Below are 21765 nucleotides of genomic sequence, written 5' to 3'. Positions count from 1 at the left end.
GATTCAAAATCAAGGAGAGGGCAGAGCTGGGGCAACCAGAAAGCTGAGTTAGAATCAAATGAGATTTAAGAACTGAGGCTCCAGCTTCCTTCACTCACTGTACTGGTGAGAGCCATTCATTCATCCATCCAACCATCCATCCATCCGTTCATCCATCCATCCATCCAACAAAACATTATTTAATTCTGTATACCAGGCATATATTTCTACAGCATATGGTTGTTGTACTAAGTACAGTACACGGTATGAGCTCAGTCATGAGGTATATTAGAAAGGGCAACCAGAAACATTTTCCTGGTGTGTTTATTAATTATTTATGCACTATTCTATTATCTATTATCACTCTCAACTCTGAAGGCAGAGCCTGAGAGTCTTTTTAGGTTCTACTAAATAATCAAACTCACAAGATTACCATAATTCACATGTGTCATCAAATCACTTAAAAGGACATGGGGAGGGAACCCCAGTTGGCTATCAGGTATTGCTATTCCATGGAGCTAGCCCTCACAGCAGTCCATGCTGATGTTTGTATGGCAGTCCAAGGGCTATGCTTTTTCATTCCACAGGAGACATCTCAAGTTTGAAAGAATGATTATCAGATGGAGCAGATATGAAAGATACCCTGGCTTAAAGGCCTTACATACCATGGGAGCCAATATATACTTTAACAATCCAGAGGCAAAGCTTCTATAAAAGGCATGACCAGTTATGAGCCTAAAACTATGGTATCCCCAGGAAGTATTTATCATTAGTAGTTTTTACCATTTCAGATGCAATTAACCAAGCAGAAATTATTTTTACCATAAGCAATGCTACCTAGTAATGTAGCTGACATACCTCCTTTATGAGGTTGCCAAGGGAACTGATCTGGAAAATGAGTTGAATGTCAAATTCTAAGAGAGAAAGGGAAAGATTTTGTTAACCCCTTATCCACACATATTATGCTTCTAAATAGTATTTATTGGATCAAATAGAACCAGAGAAAGGCATGAAAATGTCATGGGACAGTTAAAGTCCCTACCTGAGCTAGGGTTTGACACCTTAAAAGAGAAATTCAGCTCTTGTTACAAAAAAGAAAGCCCACATTCATTTTGTAACAACAAATGATTTTAAATAGTCAATGAGCCAACAGGGTATTCTAAAGACATGGTCCATAAAAATGTGATGAATTGTTGAAACTATTATTATATGAAGAACAATGAGCTAGATCTAATTCTGTATTCACGTAGCTCTTGGAATTAGCTGATATCTTAGTATTTAGTTTGCAGTGCACAAAAACATTAATAATGGTGTATTTTTCTGTCATGAAAAAATGTATTAGAATGGCCAATGACCAGTATATGTATGTATACTGGTCAGACAAGCAATCTGGGTTTGAAACATGACTGCTAATTACAAACTGTGATCTTGAGTAAATTACTTCTACATTCTTCAGTTCCTTCCTCTGGAAACTGAGGAACATGGTGGTGCCTCTTTTGTAGGGTTATTTTGATTGCAAAATGCAAAACTATTAGAAGAGTGAATGGCAGTTAGTAAGTGTTCAGTATGTGCACATAATTAACTTTTTTTGAAACCAAACAATAATAAGTAGAAGTAAAATTTGAATCCAGGTTGTCATTTTTCATTGTTCTTTTCAGCATTCCACACTGTATGTGCAATATTTATTTGAAATTTATTTAGAACAGTGCATGTTTTGCCCATGACACAGTTTCTCTGACATCTGGAGATAGTACTGCTTACTTATAATTGTATGGTTTATCTCTGAATCATGATCATTTGGTTAAGTTTATTAGATAATGCCTCATGGTTGATAGTTTTCATTTGTAGATACAAATGATGTGGAGGGTAATGGTTTTTAATTTTTATCTCTATGTATTTATAACAGAAAATTCAGTATAATAGGTCATTAATTACCTAATGATTATTCAAAGTTATAGAAAAAATGCCACTGAATGTGAGAGCAAAGGCTTTCTTGCTCTACCCATAAATATCTCAACTTTCACACTACTAGAACTGTAAATCTCGTGATGTGTTTTGAGTGCTTCCTGGTTACATAACATACACATTTATTTTTCACATCCACAGTAACATTCACCTCCATCAGGAGGTCTTAGGTAAAATATTGTACTTAACTTAAAAAAGGTACTTTATGGAAGGCGTATAAATATAGATCCAGTTCATAACCATGTGAGTGAATAGCCCTAGTAGGTTGGGGGACAAGATGATTGGGAGAGAGTTTGAAGTATAGATGTTTAGGAAGAAGTTAGATACATGGGTCTGGAATTCAGAAGAAAGACTTAAACTGGAAATACAGATATTTAGTAGCTAACATGAAGGAGATAGTGACAGTGGCTGAGATCTCTCAGGGAGAATACAAAAAAGTATGAAAACGTGGGGAACACGAAAAGCTAAGGGAAGTATAGAGGAGATTGCAAAGGAAATGGAGAAAAAACCCTCAAGAGTCAAGAGAAAAACCCAAGAGAGACTGTTGTCCTGGAAGTCAAGAGATCCATTCCTTTAGCAAGTATCTTTTGAGCTATTACTTTGTGTGAGATGTTGAGATAAACCAGAGAACATAACAGATAAACTTATTTGCTACTGGGGAGAAACAGACAAAAATATAATAAATAAGTAATTTCATATTTTGTTAAAAGATGATAAATACAATAAAATGTAATAAAGCAGTGTGAGAAACTGTATGCAAGAGTCAGTGTTGCAATTTAAAACTGGGTAGTCTGGTTAGGTAGATAAGAAGATGGCATATGAGCAAAGACTTGGAAGATGTAAACGGAGGGAGAGATCATTTTCAAAAAGGATGTTTCAGAAGGGTTAGGTAGGATACTGATTGAAAACTTTCCATTTGATTTTTTAATTTTGAAGTCAGTGTTGATATGGACACAAGCTGATTTGGTGCCATTGGAGGACATAGAAGGCAGATTGCATTGGGCAGATGACTAAATGCAAGGTGAGGAGTGAAAGGCAACAAACATGGACCTCTGTGTGTACTAGTATAATTATGAAGACAAAAGAAAACACAATATGGTGTCCAGAGAAATAGATAAATATTTTGTTTAATAAAGATTTTGTTACATTTTTATTATTAGATATGAGAGATTTGAACATAATTATAGACAGAGAGGAGGGATGCCATCATAGAAGTTAAAGACCCAATTGGGCAGGAGGATGCTAACTAACAGGAGGAGGTACTTGAGGTTATGGGAAGTCGGAGAGAGGAAAGAGAATGGGATATAAATGGAGAAAGAGCTCTTCTACTGGCACAAAAATGAATAAGAAAATATTGAATTGCTTAAAAATAAATTAGCATTGGGAGGAGGAAAATGATGACTTTTATTTTCTCTATGAAGTAAGGAATTAAAGTTATTTGTTAAAAATGATAAAGTAGGTAATAAAGGTAGAGGGTCTGGGATGATGTCATCTAACTACTGTGAGACAAAGAACAAGGACATTATGAGGATGGCAGAACAATTTTGAGATCCAGTTGAAGCTGGAAATTCATGAAGTTTTCATACCATTCATCTTCATGATTATGCATCCTGTCTTTTTGCATGCATTCTGTCTTCTCTCTAGTAGGCCTTATCAATCTAGGCATAGACGAGGAATGAATAGACAGCTGAATCAATCCAGGCCTGAAGTTTTGCCTGGTATGTGTGATGAATTGACTGTGAGAATGGGAGTTAAGGGGTTTGGTAAGAGTGTACTCGAAATGATACTTAGATTAGTCATAGAAAAGAGACAGAATAAATACGAGTGGGCTGATGAATTGGAACCAAACAGAGAGATTAAAAGATAGAGGAGAAGATGGAGTGTGTATGAAGGAACTGGAGATATGAGAGGATGTGGTTCAATGAATCTGACACTGGAGTTTAATATTTAAAAAATGAGGCAATTCTGGGTTAGATAAAGCTTAAGATGTGGATGCCTGAGGTAAAGTGGAGGTGGGTAATAAATGGAACTGAGGAGAGGGAATGATGAAGCAAGGCTCTTGGACTGGTAAACCACATGGGGATTGAACTCACCAAGCAAGATATCAGGGATTAAGAGGAGACTGTGATCCAAGTATGAAGTCATTGCTGAATCAGTGGAAGACTAATGAGGAAGAAAAGAGGGAGGCAATTAGAGGGATCACATGGGTCCAAAGGAAGGTTTCATAATGTTTTAGATATTCTGTGAGACCCAAGAAGAGCTCCTAGGAAATTCACTCTCAGTGGATATGGTATATAGATTCAATATTTGTCGTTTTTAATAAAAATTAAGATTTTATTTATTTAATTTTTCCTTTTTAAAAATTTTTTGACATTTATTTATTTTTGAGAGATCAAGCATGAGTGGGGAAGGGTCAGAGAGAGAGAGAGAGAGAGAGAGAGGGAGACACAGAATCCGAATCAGGCTCCAGGTGCTGAGATGTCAGCACAACCCAAGGTGGGGCTCAAAGTCACAGACTGTGAGATCATGACCTGAGCTGAAGTCGGACGCTCAACGGACTGAGCCACCCAGGTGCCCAGTTAATTTTATTTTTGAGAGAGAGACAGAGTGCAAACAGGAGAGGGGTGGAGAGAGAGGAAGGCACAGAATTTGAAGCAGGCTCCAAGCTCTGAGCCGTCAGCACAGAGCCTGATGTGGGTTTTTGGTCAAACCCATGAACCGTAAGATTAGGACCTGAGCTGAAGTCAGACACTCAACTGACTGAGCCACCCAGCCGCTGATAGTTTATTATATTTATCAATGTATCACAACCCAACCCTACTAAAATGGATTTCTTAATTAACTAGGTATTGCTTCTTTCAACTATACTTTTTGGATAAATAAGCATAAGCAAATAAGTTATTATTAGGGATTAGTAAAAATGCCAATTTCTTAGTCATGCAGAATATAGGATATATTCATGTTAGTATGCTGTATTTTCTACAATTACTTCCTTAAAAGCATACAATGAGAAATGACATTTGTAATAAAGGCAAAGGAGTGCTCCATCACCTGTTATAAAAGACCTAGTGCCAACCATTAAAAATGGAACTAGTATTTAAAGTTTCAGATACTCAATGACATATATTTGAAACTATGTGTGATTTTAATTTACCTGTTGTGTGACTATTTGCTCAGAAAAAAATCTGGGTACTAATTAAACAAATTAAATACTTGTTTTTTTGCTTTTGTTTTTGTTTTTGCAATATACAGGGTTTTACCCTATTTCTATGAAAGTTTGAAAGGATTTTTCTCTAATTTTAATGGAATTCTGAGTTCTCAGAATCAGCAAAACAGAAGCATAATGTTGGTAATTTTGGCCAATTTCAAAGCAGGAGCATTTTAAAGAATGGAAACTTTTATAACATGGCTTTATAGCTATAATTTTCTCATTGTAACTAAGTAAGTTTTTGACTGTGGGTAATTAAAATAAATAGGCTGATTTTAGTTAAATGTATATTTCTACTCTTCTCTGGAGAGGATGTACAAACTACTGACATATTCATGCACTGTGGTAAAAGTATTGGTTCTGCCTGTCTTTAAACATGAGATCAGTTGATTGTAGAGACAAAAGCCATTGATAATTTTTTTATACAAAATATGTTAAAAAACATTTGAGGGAAGAATGGGGAAAATATCTTGGGTTTAGTGTGTATGCCATACATGAAGTTCATAAATATAGACAGTTTTCTCCATTGCCTATAAATGCTTAATTCAGTAATACTGTACCTGTCTGATGCCTTTCTCTCCTTCCTTTCCGTTTGTCTTCTCTATTCTCTTTACATTTTCTGGCACCTTTTCACTGAATAATTATATATTAAGTGCTAACTACATGCCAGATATTGTTTGATGCTGTAAATTCATAGCGGAAATATGTTCTCCATGCTTAACCTAAATTTCATTGAGAAAATTAAGACAAAGAGATATCTAAAATAAGACAAATGCAATTTCTGAACCCCATAGTGCTGGGTTATCCAAGAGGCATATTTTAGTTTATGTTTGAGGGCTTAGCAAAAACAGAGGCAACCCCCTCCCCCCTCATTTCTTCATGCAGAAAAAGAAAATTTGGTTTTGGCAAACTTTTCTAGAGTTTATAATCAGAAAACATGAGAGATATTCTTGATTTTTAAAATATTCGGTATTGTAAATTTGTCATTCAAGATAAGATTATAGTTTGAATTAGGTATATAGCGGAGGTCTCCAAAGTGCTCTGCCTGGCACTGCATAAGAGCAGACGGGAAATGTATCAGGAGAGCATGTATGCATTGAGAAAGAAAGGGAGCTAGCTATTCCACTTGAGAATATCTCCTCCTGCCTCAGCATTCTATTTTATTTTATTATTTTTTTTTCATTTGCTGCAGTTTTGCTTTTTAAGTTTATTTATTTATTTTGAGAGAGACAGAGAAAGCGTGCCAGTGGGGGAGGGGCAGAGAGAGACAGAGACAGAGGGTCCAAAGTGGGCCTGTGCTGACAGCAGTGAGTCTGATGCAGAGCTCAGACCCACAAACCATGAGGTCATGACCTGCGTTGAAGTCCAACACTTAACTGACTGAGTCACCTAGGTGTTCCAGCACCCTGTTCTAAAAGGTCATGTGCATTGAGGAAGAAATCAGCAAAAGAATGAGAGATTGTCACAGACAATCAATATCACTCATTGAAACCAGGACATACATTTAAAGTTTTCTGTACATTAAAAAAGCAGGTGTATTTGTTTTGGAGCCCACAGTGAGTTGCTATCAGTAAACTGGAGAATAGCAATAATCCTAAGCAAAATTGAATCAGAAGGGCTTCTCCATTTCCTTACTCTTCACAAACCCCATTTTCTAGCCTACCCAGGCCTCCATTTTAGTCTTTTTTTTAATATAAAAATGAATATCCCTTTATCATTGTTTTTCTTCAGAAAATAGTTATCTAAGAATATGTGACTGATTAAGCAGACTGGCCACTTTGCTGATATTACTAATAAGTCATTTGCAAAGGAACTGCATTTGATGGTTAGTTTATCTTCTATTAAAAAATAAACATGATCATGATAAGTCTGTAGGTACTTTTTGAGAATATTTATTAGAACATGCTCTATTTATTTTAAGCCTTTTAAAAAAGGTGTTTGGTTGACATTGAGAATGTACACTGCCATCTTTCCTCAATGGCTTGAAGAATGTGGAAGCAACTATCTGTTGTAATGGGACATTCCTTCACTTCTATGGGTTGCTCCCTGAAGTTTTATTTCAGTGAGAAAATTATTGGCCAGTTGGTTCAAAACAACACTTTAACTGCATGATTGAGCTTACTTCTTCCCAGCTATGATTTCAACAGTTACAGCATTGGTCACAGAGGAAAAATAATAGTTTTCTCCTACAGTCAATCTGTCATGTCCCCTGGCTGTGTTGTGGCTCATGACCGTTGGCAAAATTAATCAGCTTGGCTCTTTGAGAACATGTTTCCTTGACACCAGTACATTGTTAAGGCCCCGGGAAACATTGTCCATTTACAGCGATGGCTAAGTTTCCAGAAATTGCATGATTTACACAATTACAGCAATGGCAATGGTTAAGTTTCCAGAAATTGTGTGATTTACTTTCTCCTTCTTTGGTACTTTCTGTAGTCCACAGGGAAGCCATGTAAAGACAGGGAATTCTAGATGACCCCTCATGAAATTTAGACATAATTTAAATTTTCAGAGGTAACTTGATTTTTTACTTCAAAGTTGCATAAGTGTTGTCTCTTTCTAATTTTTTTTCATTCCATACTCTTTAGACTTTTAGTCAATATTAATAACAGAAGCATAGTTCAATGGGAATGAGAGCTATTTTTATGATATACTTAAATAGAGGCTATTAGAATCTCCTGTTAATGTTGTTTGGATTAGAATAGAGCTTGTCTATCTGGGATGTTTTAAGACCTCTGATGTGGGTACTTAAAATGACCGCATGTACAGTACAAGGATCACTTTAAAATCAGCTACTCACCTCTGTAGTTAGTGGAGAGAAATGCTTACTTCAAAACTCTCTGTAGGCTAGACAAACAGATTAATCTAATTAATGGTCTCAGTTCTTTGCATGTACTAAACTGCCTGCAGAAGTTTGTAAAGATGAGCATTCCTGTGAATGTAGCTGAACACTTTACTATAGAAAGAACTTACAAGGTTTGCCTGCTTTTGAACAAAGACAAATTTATAAGAAATAGTCACAGATATTACTTCTAGATGCCTTGTATTTGTGGCTTGTGACCAGCCTCACCTCATGTGATTTCCCTCCTTTTAGACATGAAGCTTTTTGTAGTACACTTAACATCTTTATTTAACATTCTTATGATGGTTCAATCATGTGTAGGCTACACAATCAGGAATGAGTTTGTTAAGGCATCATTATGTATTCATGAGGTTTTTCTGATCTGTTCCCTCAGGTTTAAGTATCTTGACTGCAGCTGTCATCAAGGTGCCCACCTGGCATAGAAATCAGTCTTTAAAATATTTGAAAAGAGAGAGGCGCCTGGATGACTCAGCCCGTTGAGCATCTGACTCTTGATTTCGGCTCAGGTCGTGATCTCACGGTGGTGAGATGCAGCCCTACATCGTGGGGGATGTCAGCATAGAGCTTGCTTGGGATTCTCTCCTTCCTTCTCTCTCTGCCCCTCCCCTGCTTGCACTCACTCTCTCTCTCTCTCTCTCTCTCAAAATAAATAAATAAGCATCAAAATATTTGAAAAGACTGTTTAATATGTGATTCAAGGCAAAAAGATTTGTTAGCAATGGTCAAACCCACTATATGGACCAAAAAACTATGTCCTAGTCTGCAACCTGCATATGCAGGCAGCCCCAGTCCTGATGGACTCCCCAAGTCTTTTCCAACCCTTCTTCTCTCTGCTTTCTTACTCCACTCACAATGGAGCCTGGAAAAGTTTCTTAAAAATTCTCTTTCTAGCCTCTTTTGCTGGAAGGGTGGTCATGTGACATGGTTCTACCTAAGTGGAAGTCTGCCGACACAGTGTATGAGAAAATTTCATTAAGTAAACAGGGGCCAATTTGGTGGACACTAGTCCATTCCTACTTCTTTTAGCAACTAATGAGGATGTGATATCTGGAGTTACAGCGACCATTTTGTGATGCTGAAGTACCCTGCACAGGGGAATCACAGAGACACTGGCCTTAAATAATCAAGCCACTAAAGCAATACCAAAATCTGCCCACCTCTAGGTGTTTTTTGAAGTGAAAAAAATAAACTTCTATTTACTGTTTTGTTACATGTATCTGAAAACGTTATATATATATTGCACGCTTTCAGATACATATATATACACATATAACATAAAATTCTGGTTTTAAACATCATTTTCTCTTCATTAGGGTGTTGATAGAAGCTGGAGGTTGAAATAGGAAGAGAATTTTCTTGGACCTATTTGGATTTCTTATCCTATGTTATTTTGACTTGCTAATTCAGATTTGTTTCACATCTGTTAACTTCTACTCTTGAAAACAATTTCAGAGTAATTTAAGGCTTTCTGAGTTTATTGAGAATATGGATTCCCAATAGTATCTTTATAGATAGCACTTCTGTCTTCTCATTATCACAATGCTGAAATGTATGGTTTGTTCTTCTTTGAAATATTTAATAAGATTGCCAATTCAGCTGCTCTTTGTTTCCAGAAACAATGGCATCACTGCTCTTTGGGGGTTTCCAGTCTGCTTCTCTGTTACCTTTCATGATGGGGGTAAAGCTTTCTGGTTGACCCTGCATTATTAGGAGATCTTGTATCTTAATCCTCAATTTAGATGAGCAGGAAGAATTGCTCAGTGGAATCTGATTTGAGAAAGTTTCTTCCTTTATGGAGTCATGAGCTCTATGAAACTTCTGTGTTATCATCAACATTTTTTTTCAGGCTGTGGCCATTTTAGATTTGATCGTTTAGTCATTTCCTGTTCACTTAGTGCTAGGCTGCATTTTCATAAAATTCCCAGTCCTTATAACATGCATATAGTAGGTGCTCAAAAAGGTATATTGTTTAAATGTTAAATGACAAATTGAGACTTAAAAAAACTTTATTGAGTTTTCTTACATTCTCTTAACTGGGTTAGAATATAGTTTGTATCTAGTTTGAAGTTGTGACTTGGCTTTTCAGGAAGAAGTTAATAAATTAACATCTTAATTTAAATAACCAATAAATTTCCAATAATACTTCAAAACTAACTGTGAAAGGGAAGGTTAGAAAAATTAGTAAAGCAACAATGAGAGATTTGAGAGATCGTAACTGGAAATTATGATTGTTAAGAAAGTAATTGCAGGATTTCACAAATATCAGGGTTGCACAAACACCATAATGGTGATTAAATGCATCCCATGAGATTTTGCCTCTGGTGTTAGAAGGAGAACTAGAAAAGCCAAAGATACATAACTTTGGCCTTTATTTAACTCTATTAACTCAACAGAGGATAATGGTGGCTGAAGTGAGGAAAAGTGTTAAGGGACTTCAACAAAAGACCAGATGCACTTTTGAGACTGACCAGGCCCGAATTCTTAGAGCTTGTCACTTTTCTTACTTCTTTGAAGCACATCATCATTGGAGCTACCCACCATTCTAACATTTCCAACACTCTTGTAGTTATATGATACTGATCATGATTTTCCCCACTGCCTAGAATGCCCCTTCTCTACTGTAAAACTCCTAGTCATATCTCAAGATCCAAATAAAATGTTACCTCCTTTGTAAAGTATTCATAAAGTCCTCCAAGACGTCACAGAGATTCCATTGTCTATGCCCTCAGAGCACCTACATCACACACATGTGTGCATGTGCATGCACACACACAAACACACACACAGTGTTTATAAATTATAGCATCATTGCATGTTATGGTAATTTGTTGTCTTTCTTCCTTCCTAGACATTAATTTTGTGATGGTAGGGGCTGTGACTAATTTATCTCACAAAACCAAGCCTCACAATGCCTGAGACAGAGTAAGTGCTCAATAATTAATTGTCAAATGAATGAATGTCCTGGAAAAGAAATGACTCAGTGGTAAGATTCAATGGGAATTAACATAAATGTAAATCCTGCAATTACAACAGGTCTTGGGATCAGGGCAGAAGGAGAATACAGGTTAGATTAAACAATAATTGTTTTTTTTAAATTTATTTCTGAGAGAGAGACAGACACAGAGGGGTGGGAGGGGCAGAGAGAGAGAGGGTGAAACAGAATCTGAAGCAGGCTCCAGGCTCTGAGCTGTCAGCACAGAGCCAGATGCAGGGCTTGAACTCAATAACCACAAGATCATGACCTGAACTGAAGTAGGACGTTCAACCGAATGAGCCACCCAGGCACCAGTGAACAATGATTTTTAACAATTTAGAATTTGTAAATAAGGTGCTTAATTATACCAGTATTTGTCAGGATGTCTTCAGGTATAAGAAAGAGACCCCCTGATTCAAACTGGTTTAAAGAATAAAGGAACTTGTTATCCAAATAGAAAAAAGTACAGAGACAGAGCAGGCTGAGAGTGTAATAGAATGGGGGGCATCAGCTTCCCATCTTCATCATTCTTTTGGCTTTTCTTTCCTCTTTTGTTTGGGCTTTGATCCCCAGACTGGGTTTCTTCATGATTAGCAGGTGATGATTGGCAGTATATACATCCTTGTTTTGGGGTAGGCCTTCCTTTCTACTATGAAGTAAATATTCTTTCTTTTTTTACGTTTATTTATTTTTGAGACAGAGAGAGACAGAGCATGAACGGGGGAGGGGCAGAGAGAGAGGGAGACACAGAATCGGAAACAGGCTCCAGGCTCTGAGCCATCAGCCCAGAGCCTGACGCGGGGCTCGAACTCACGGACCGCGAGATCGTGACCTGGCTGAAGTCGGACGCTTAACCGACTGCGCCACCCAGGCGCCCCAAATATTCTTTCTTTTAGTCTTATTGGTCCAACTTAGGTTGTGCACTCTCCTGTGTCCTTGTGCTTGTCAAGGAATGCCATATAGTGATGGTAAGGTGGTTGGGATGATTGTCATTGCCTCCCTTGAGGGAGGCCCTCTCAAAGTTGTAGGGAATTAACTTCCCCCAACCAAACAGGCTGAGTGTAGGAGGATATAATGGTTAAGAGCACAAATATTCTCACTGCTTGTGTTCAAATCCCATCTCTTCTGTTTACCCGCTCTGTGGATTTAGAAAACCTAACTAACTTAGTCTCCTCATTTGTAGTGGGGGTGGTTAATAGTGCATTATAAATGCTGTGAAGTTTGAGTTATTAGACATAAACTACTAAGAACACAAGGCAAGCACTACTGAAGTGTCAGCTCTTACTTCTTGATTATTTAACCACAACTGATGTTGTTTTAGAAAGGCTATAGCAGAGAATAAATTCTTTTAAAAAAATTTTTTTTAAATGTTTATTTATTTTTGAGAGAAAGAGAGACATAGTGTGAGCGGGGCAGGGTCAGAGAGAGAGGAAGACACAGAATCCCAAGCAGGCTCTAGGCTCTGAACCATCAGCACAGAGCCCAGTGCAGGGCTTGAACTCACGAATCATGAGATCATGACCTGAGCCAAAGTTGGATGCTTAACCGACTGAGCCACCCAGGCGCCCCAAGACTAAATTCTATATAAGCAAGCAATAATGTTCCTTATGTAAGTTTTTGTTTTCTTTAAAAATTTGACCTTTAGGATTATCCAGTTTATTTTTGAATGTCTATCAGTATATAATGATGGGTCTCAAATTTAAACGGAAGGGTCTCAATGAAGGGTCTCAATGAATTTAAATGAATGGGTCTCAAATTTAAGTGGAAAGCATGCACTCACTGTCTATTAAACGTGTCTGGAAAGTAAGAAAGAATATTAGCCTGTGTATTCCAAGAGTGTACATTTTGCAAATCCGGTGGTCATATAAACCAATTGTAGACAAAATAACTAAAAATAATTTAGAATAATATATTTTTTAGGGTTTAATTATATTCTTAAATACCATCCACTTTACCCTTTTATTGAAAATAAGAAATCTAGACCACAAGGAATTAAGTGAACTTGCCAAAGATTATATAGTTTATGGCAAGACTGGGTTTTAGAGTCAAGGGTTTTAAATTTCACTCACAAACTATCTTACTGGCTTGTATAACATCCTTCTTGAGTGCTAGACCCATGTACCTAAATAATTAAACATAGAGATATGTTCTCCTTACTAAGAATTAGCACTGGTGTTAGTGTATAGAACCAGGTAAACAGTTGGATTCAGCAAATCAGTGTCTTCAAAGCAACTTGAATATAAGCTGTATATAGAGCTCTTATAATTAGTATTATGACACATACACAGGCCTAAAAGAGACAAGCAATACAGGCTACTGGATATAATTTATTTGAGTCATATTTTTCAGGAAATTGGTTGCAAATGCTAGCTTGAATTTTTAGATATATGTAATGACTCAGAGTGTCAAGTAGCTATCCTAGAGAAAGCTATGTTAATATTTATAAAGAGGAGGGAAAATGCCCTAGACCTAGACCACATATTGGTTAAAATTCCTGAATATTAGTTCTATAAAGTGTTACATAGAGAATATTGTCAGTGTTCAAGGATTGGGGAGTAATCTACTAAATTTCACGGTATAATTCCAAAAAGAAAGTTTCTCGGGCTCAAAGAGATCGTGTGAAGCAATTCAAAATAATAATAATAAAAAAAAGACAGGGATACTTGATAAGAAACTCAGCTCTTTGATTATCCCTCCTAAAGCTGCCTTTTAAATTGGTGGCTCACATTTTATTGCCTTACCAACATGTCTTCCAGGAATCACAAAACACATATCCACACTTTGTGTGGTACTTTATAGTCCCTCTCTGATATTCACAGGAAGCATCACAAGCCATTTTACAATTCCTACAGGACACTGTTTTTATTAGAGTTGCTTCTCATCTGGCAGTTCACTTATTCATGCTGAAGGAGGCTATTAAGAACTATTGTGAGTTGAAACACTAAAACTGCCCTTCATTTGATGCATAATTAAATAGAGGCATAAGATCAAGACCAAGTAAGTGTTGATGAGTAGTAATATATTTTAAAATCTATTTTAGAAATTGCAGGCATCTCAAAAGCAAGAAACTTTACCTTTCTTATACTCCCCATTGCATAGATTGGCACAGTTCAGTGCATTCTTTGGTTTTGTGTTGTCTTTCATTAAAAATGATTTTACATGAATGTGTTATAATTTCACAAATTATTAAGAAGCACAAAATGGTTGGCTTTGTTTCTCTAAGTGTTTTTTTAAAAGTGCCTAAACATTTTGCTTCTTCTCTTTTTCATACAGACTTTCTCCCTAGCTTAATGCTTCTTTAGTTGTAACCTAAGAGCTATAAAAACATCTAGAAAAGTGTGTATCTGTATAGCACAGTGGATGTGCTAATGTCAGCCTTCACTATGTGACTCTAAAAAAAAACAAAACAAAAAATGTTTTTTTATTTCGAGAGGGTGTGCAAGTGGGAGAGGGGCAGAGACAGAATCTGAAGCAGGCTCCACTCTTAGCTCAGGGTCCAAATCAGGGCTTGATCTCATGACCCTGAGATCATGACCTGAACTGAAATCAATGCTTAACTGACTGAGCCACCCAGGCACCCCACTTATGGGTCTTCTAAACCATTGCTTCTATTTGGGCATCTTTCCTGCACTGTGGCATTAATCATGAAACATATATTTGTTGAGCTGCTACTATGTTGTTTCACATGTAGCAGTGAATCAAAAGTTAACATTCCCTGCCATTGGGGAATTCATATTCTGTGGGTCAGGAAGGAGGTTGGGGGTGTAGGAGAGGACAGGTAATAAACAAACAAACAAACGAAAAAACAAACAAAATACATTTCAAGTTTACAGAGAACAGTGTTGTGGACTGAAGAAAGCAGGAAACGAGGGTTCACAGTGCTGGGATTGACAGATGGTAGCAATTTTAACTAGGGTGGCCAGGGAAGACCTTACTGGGAATGTGATGTATGAGTTAAGAGCTGAAGCCAGCCAGGGCAGAAGATACATGGGTACTGGGGAGAAGAGAGTTTTAGGCAAAGGGAAGAGCATGAGCAAAGGCCCTGAGGTGAGAGTGAGCCTGAGGTCTCTGAGGAGCTACCATGCCAGTGTGGCTGGAATGGAATTAGTGAGGCAAGTAGAAAGCAAGTTTAGAGGTGTTGATGGTGCTAGATTGAGTAACCTAAAAGACCACTTTCAGGACTTTTGATCTCACTCTGAATGAAATTGGAGCCATTTGGAGTTTGCCCAGTAAAGACGTATGCTCTAATATTTTAGCAAGGTTCCTCTGGTGGCTGTGTGTAGAATAGGCCAGTATGTATGATCATGGACTAAGTATCTCCACAATTAAGGTTTCCAAGCACCTCAAACTCGGCACTATATCTGTCAACTTCACCCTCTAGTCCCCTCCTTCTTCTGAAGTCCCAATTTCAGTTAACGGCACCACCATTTAAATTAAAAGAATAATATGATTTATCAGTCTGGAAAATAATCTGGAAAATGACTATAGCATCAAGGTAGAGAAGGGGTACCTGGTGTAGTATTTATTTTATTATTTTATTTTATTTTATTTTATTTTATTTTATTTTATTTTATGTATTTTATTTATTTATTTTCCCTTGACTCTTCTCTCTTCTTCTAATATGTTGCTGCATGGCTTTTAGAAAATGTGTTCAAGTTCTGCCTACTTTATCAAGTATATAAGATGGCTGAAATTTTTCCTTACAAGGAGATTTATGTCTAAGATTGTAATTTTCCCTGAATTTAGTAGATAGTATTTCTGTTATTATAATCTTTGAGAATTAGAAAGTTAACTCTGGGATCTTTACATAAAAAATCCATATTATTAGGGAAACTGATCGTGGTGATTTGGAAATGGTGAATGGGAAAAGTTGATTCATTGTTTAGTTGAGTGGAAAAGAAAACAAATTCTCTTTGTTTGTTAATACATTTGTCAGAATATCAGCCATTTATTTTTATATGTGTTTATTATCAAAGAATTAGTCTAGATGTTCATTGATTAGATAAAAGCACCTAAGTATAATAAAGGAAATTAAAGTGAAAACCAGATATTTAATAAGGATCTAAAACAGAAACTGTTCATGTTTTATAAGTAACATTATAATATATATCAAATTCAATTCAGAATTTTCAATATAATCTATTCTGAATTTTGAAATATATTTTTGTAAGAGTATTGTTGCTTATACTCAAAAGATGAGAGCAAATAAAACTACTTATTGAACCTACATATTAGAATCTTTACATTCATTAATTTTATTTTTAAGAGAGAGAGAGAAAGATGAATGAGTGTGAGTGGGGGAGTGGGGCAGAGGGAGAGAGAGATTCTTAAACAGGCTCCACCCTCAGTGCAGAGCCTAATGTGAGGCTCAATCCCACAACTCTGGGATCATGACCTGAGCCGAAATCAGGAGTTGGTTGCTCAACTGACTACCCCGGTGCCCCTAGAATGTAATTCATTTCTTCTCCTTATCACTACAATAGAGATGTTATTTTTCCTAAGGAAATGGAAACACAGATCAAGTTTAAGGTCACATGGCTAGTACATTATGGAGTCTGCATTTGAGCCAGATACTATGACTCTAAAGTTTCATTTTCTTTGCATCAAACCTGGCAGCCTCACTCTGATACATATTATGGTTGAGAGGACAGTCATTTTACATATTCTTTTTGGTTTTAAAGGGAAAACCTTGGCTAATAATCCTGTATTTTTCTTTTCCTTTCACTCCAAGTCATATTTAAAAGTGGTATTAGGTGAGAATGCATAATTTAAAAGGAAGGCACACACTTTGGGAGACATAATATCATATTCTGGGGTTCCAAGCATCTCTTTTTATTCCAGCCATTAAGATGGATGGGTTAAGAAAGTCAGGTCAAAATGAAATGGTCAGAAAAATCTGTTTTTGCTCTGGAAGGAGCCTGTTGCAGATAGGTTTTAAACCAAATGGATTAGAAACAACTCTTCCCAGTCCACTGTACAAGATAGTAACATTTCACTTCTTTTCAGACTCAGAGGGAAAGGATTAGCTTGAAAACTCACCACCAAAATGACTGGGACATACCCAATCAGCCAAATCTTTGTGGAAGTCCCTCAGAAAATTTATATTTTTCACTAGGCTGTTTTAAAACTAGTTTTCTCCACCCTATAACTTCCAATTATTCCTGTAACTAAGTCTTACATAACCATCAATTATTCTGACTTCACTGAGTACTTAGATTATGTATAAGGATGTCTGAATAACCCAAATTATTCAAATGTATGTTTTTGTTCATTGGGTCTTTATGTTTCATTCTTTGTCCATATTTGTCTATCAGTTACTCAAAAACAGGAGTCTTTCTGTACTTTCTGTGATACCAAAAGCTCAGAAGATTGGAACATAAGTCTCGCTCTTCTATTTCTGATATTTGACTCTAGGAAGACATTTATCCTCTTTGGGTCTCAGTTTCCTATCTTTAAAGTGAAAATAATAACTGCTTCATCTATTTGCTACCAAGGGGCTTGCACTATGTGAAAACTCTTGGAACACCAAGAAAGTCTTTGAGGCTTCTAGACCTGAACAGTCTCATCTTCAGATCAGCATGGCCTGGCATGCAGACTTTACTCCAGTAAATATAGGCCATGCAGTCATTTTCATGCTTTTCTTCATGTTCTTTCCTTGGACTCTAAAGTTTTATTCCAAAAAAAGCATAGGAAAGTAAATAAAAATTAAATAGAAGAGGAGGAGAAAGCAAAAATATATTACGTTTCTCCTTTGTCATTCCTGATATATGTTTTTATGGACCTAGAAAATTGGGACAGTGGTTTAGTTGAGCTAGATGACTGAATTTAATTTAAAGATACATATATTAAAGAATAGATTCTGTTACATATCTTTGCAAAAATAATGTCCTGGGGAAATGATTGCAATCCCCTAGATGAATTTTTGCCTTAGTGGGTATATCTATTTAGAATCTAAACAAATCTAACTGGTAGTTTTGCTTATGTTTGTAGCATAGTCCAGGGGTCAGCAAACTACAGGGTCAACAATTTTGGTCCACCAACTGTTTTTGTAAGTAAAGTTTTATTGAAACAAAACCCATGCTCATCAGTTTATTTATGGGAGAGTTAATATTGTGACAGAAACTATATGGCCTTCAAAGCCTAAAATATTTGCTTTGTTGTCCTTTACGGACATTTGTTGTTCCTGTTAAAAATGAACCAATTTTTGTTTCTCTGTAATGTAAGGACACTTAGTTCATATATATCCTAATGCCTGGGGTTCTAAGAACAGGGCTAGCTTCATGGGCACTTGATTTAATACCCTACTATTGCCATCTTGAAAGAAAAATTGTTGAAAAAGAGGCTATGCATTTTCATTTGGCATAGAGTTCCTCAGATTATGTAGCTGGTCCTAAGAACACATATTTTTGCAACATTTAAAGATCAAGAGTTTCTTCAATTCAAATGTGAGGGAAAAATGAATTAGTATTCCTATAATTATGCTTCTACATAAAATCCCAGATTTAGCAAATACAAATACAGGATACCCTGTGAAGTGTGAATTTCAAATAAAGAACAAATAACTATTCAGTATAAGTATGTCCCAAATATTGCTTGTGTTTTGTCTGGTAACTTTACTTCTACACATTTGATAACAAGCTCTTTAGGGGCAATGATAATGTATGCATCATAAATATCTACATCATAATCATAAAACATGCTATAGAAATCATTTTTAAACCAGGATAATTCATTAGACTATTAAAAATATACCTCCTTGCATTTTGACTTTCTTATTAGCATCTTGGGTGAAGATTCTAAACCTTATCAATTCATATTTTTCTGATGAAATTTTAAATGGAACTAAAATTTTAATATTCCCTCAGTGTACCTTTTCTAGTTATCCCAGTTGTAGATTTTTAGACAACTTTTCCCGGGCTGTTAAATTGCCATTCTTATCTGAGCAGATAAAAAAAGTGATTAATAAAACAGAAAGTAGATTAAGTATTTAAAAGTACAGAGACTTTATAATTGAAAATGAAGCAATAAGTGATAAAAATGTTGACCAGATGTTATTCAATATTTTGGGATTAAAATGAAGTAGTAATATTTTGCTGAAATTTAATTTGCATAAAGATAAAGGTGAATAAATCAAGGGTGGTTTTAAAGAAATAACTTATAAATTAGTGCTATAGTAAGGAAATTAGCAAGATGAACTTGTGTAAGTACAATTTTCTTAGAACAGGGCTAACATTAATTTTCATATATTTGAGTATTAGTCAAGTGAGTGATATAATCAATAATTTCAGTAGTCCTCATGGTTCCTCATTTACATGCAAACAGAATATTCAAAAATATATTTATGAGATTAAATTAGTAGCGATAGTTTATTTTCTTAAAAAAATTTTTTTAAGTTTATTTATTTTGAGAGAGAGAGAGAGAGAGAGAGAGAGCGAGCATAAGTGGGGTAGGGACAAAGAGAGAGGGGAGAAAGAGAATCCCAAGCAGGCTCTGCATTGTCAGCACACAGCCTGATGTGGGGCTCGAACTCACGAACTGTGAGATCATGACCTGAGCCAAAACCAAGAGTCAGAAGCTTAGCCAACTGAGCCACCCAGGTGACGCGTAATAGTGTATTTTAAAAATTAGTAGCAAACAGTAGGTTATGTGGATATATATAGGGACCTTGCATTCTCTTTGAACATTTCTTTGGAAAATAATATGCCAAATCTCTATGTGTAATGTGCTATTTTCTTAAAGTGGTACAATTTAAATTATCATATGAATTCATGTACTGACAATTCACATGCTTAATCTCCCATTTAAAAATGAAATTAATAACCCTCAAAAAGAAACAGAATACTCAATGGGAACTACATTTATAATCAATTAAACTGTATGAATTTAATTTTTTAATAATCACTTAAAGATCAAAACTAGGAAATATTTTTTTCCAAACCATGAATGATGATTTTCAGTTCTGACAAGTCAAAATTATTCTATTAACATGCCATTTTAATTTTAATCTGGAAAGCATTTTATGAATGTGATTTTTCATAAAATAAAATCTGAAATAGCTGCAATAAGATTTCCTATATATTCTATATTTTTAAATTATGCACACAATTAAAAGCTAGTTGTTTTTCTGCATTTTTAGTGGACCATTAAAAAGGTCAATAATTTCCTTCATAACAATTTATCCTACTATAAAATGAATAGTTTTTATACTTAGAGATAGATGCTGGAGAAAAGGAGAGCCTCGATTTTTATGGTTTTTTAAAGTTATCTCTATGTAATCAAAGCTTGATAAACATTGACTATGTAATATTAATAGGATTTCTTTTTTCAGGTGTTGGCATAATGTAGATTCATCTTGATGCCCCCTCCCCCCATATTATTGCCATATGGTCTTTCCATTTTCTTTCTAAATTTTTATTTTGATTCCAGGTAGTTAACATACAGTGTAATATTAGTTTCAGGTGTACAATTTAGTGATTCAATACTTACATATAACACCCAGTGCTCATCACAATAAATGTCCTCCTTAATCCATCACCTATTTAACCTATCCCCCCACCCATCTCCCCTCTGGTAACCATCAGTTTGTTCTCTGTTGTTAAGAGTGTGTTTCTTGGTTTGCTTCTCTCTTTTGCCCTCCTATGATTGTTTGTTTTGTTTTTATTTTAATTCTTTTTCAGAAAACTTTTTGCAACTTGTTTTATTCACAATGCCAAATTTTAAAAGGTTATTAAACTAAAGTTAACTAAAAATAAGCTAGGCAGAAATTGCTTTAGAGAGATTTCTAAGATTTAGAAATATTTAGAGATGGAAATCCCAAAATGCCATCTCTCTTATAGAGAACCTACACGTCAGTTATTCAGAGCAAAGAAAAAAGAAACTTTTGATCATACCAGAAGAAACTCAGCCATAAGTTTGGAATCTGTACTCAAACTCCACATGCAAGGAGAACAACATTCTGGTAAAACAACTGATTTGCTGCTGTATTTGTCTACTGTTTGTCTAATGTTAACAGACATTTAAGAGAGCAGTGCAACTAGTATTTGGAACAATCCTTACAGTGGTACAGTGTCAGGCATAACGTTTCACTTCTCTTCACACCACTGGTTCTCTTGTGTACCTGGGCTTCTTATTCTTCAGTAAAGTCATTTTTGATATTAGAGGTCTTGGGAATCTTCTCAGGAGTTTTCCTCTTAATCATATTGACAATAGTCTTGCATGTAATGTCAAGCAAACCTTTGCTGTGTAAGCAGTTCACAGCCAGAATAAGTTCAAAAAGTATTCCTTGGTCAACTTTTAGGAATTCCTGGTCCCAAACAGGGATATCATCTCTTCACTTTTCTTTGTTGTCATCCTCAGGAGGAGGGGGGTTATCCTTGTGGTGGGTGCACCACTGAATGGCCTTTTAAAATATTGCTGCATTAACATTTGGTAGAGGAACTGGGTCATCCTTCCCTTCATCATTCCCAAATCTTCCAATATGGTCTTGATAGTCACAGACTGCTTGGCAGTTTCAACATCAGCTTCAAATATCTCTCCATCAGAACTCTACAACTTAATTGAAGGCATGGTGCTTGGTCTCAAAGAGACTGTGGGCCAGGGGCTGATAAGAGCAGAGCAGCCTCAGATACAAGAAGAGAAAGGCAGAGAATAAGGCCACTACCTGTTTTGTTTCTTAAATTCCACATATGAGTGAAATAATATGGTATTTGTCTTTCTCTGACTGACTCATTATACTCTGGCTCCATCCATGTCATTGCAAATGGCAAAATTTCATTC

The 21765-nt window shown here is 35.9% G+C and overlaps 1 pseudogene; it reads right to left on the bottom strand.

Moving 5' to 3' along the window:
- Nucleotides 1-21071: 21071 nt before the first annotated feature.
- Nucleotides 21072-21555, bottom strand: LOC125917113 (S-phase kinase-associated protein 1-like; annotated as a pseudogene).
- Nucleotides 21556-21765: the final 210 nt, after the last annotated feature.

The sequence above is a fragment of the Panthera uncia genome, unplaced genomic scaffold (assembly GCF_023721935.1).
Source record: "Panthera uncia isolate 11264 unplaced genomic scaffold, Puncia_PCG_1.0 HiC_scaffold_150, whole genome shotgun sequence".
Taxonomy (NCBI): Eukaryota; Metazoa; Chordata; class Mammalia; order Carnivora; family Felidae; genus Panthera; species Panthera uncia.
This window is presented reverse-complemented; position numbering and strand designations above follow the sequence as displayed.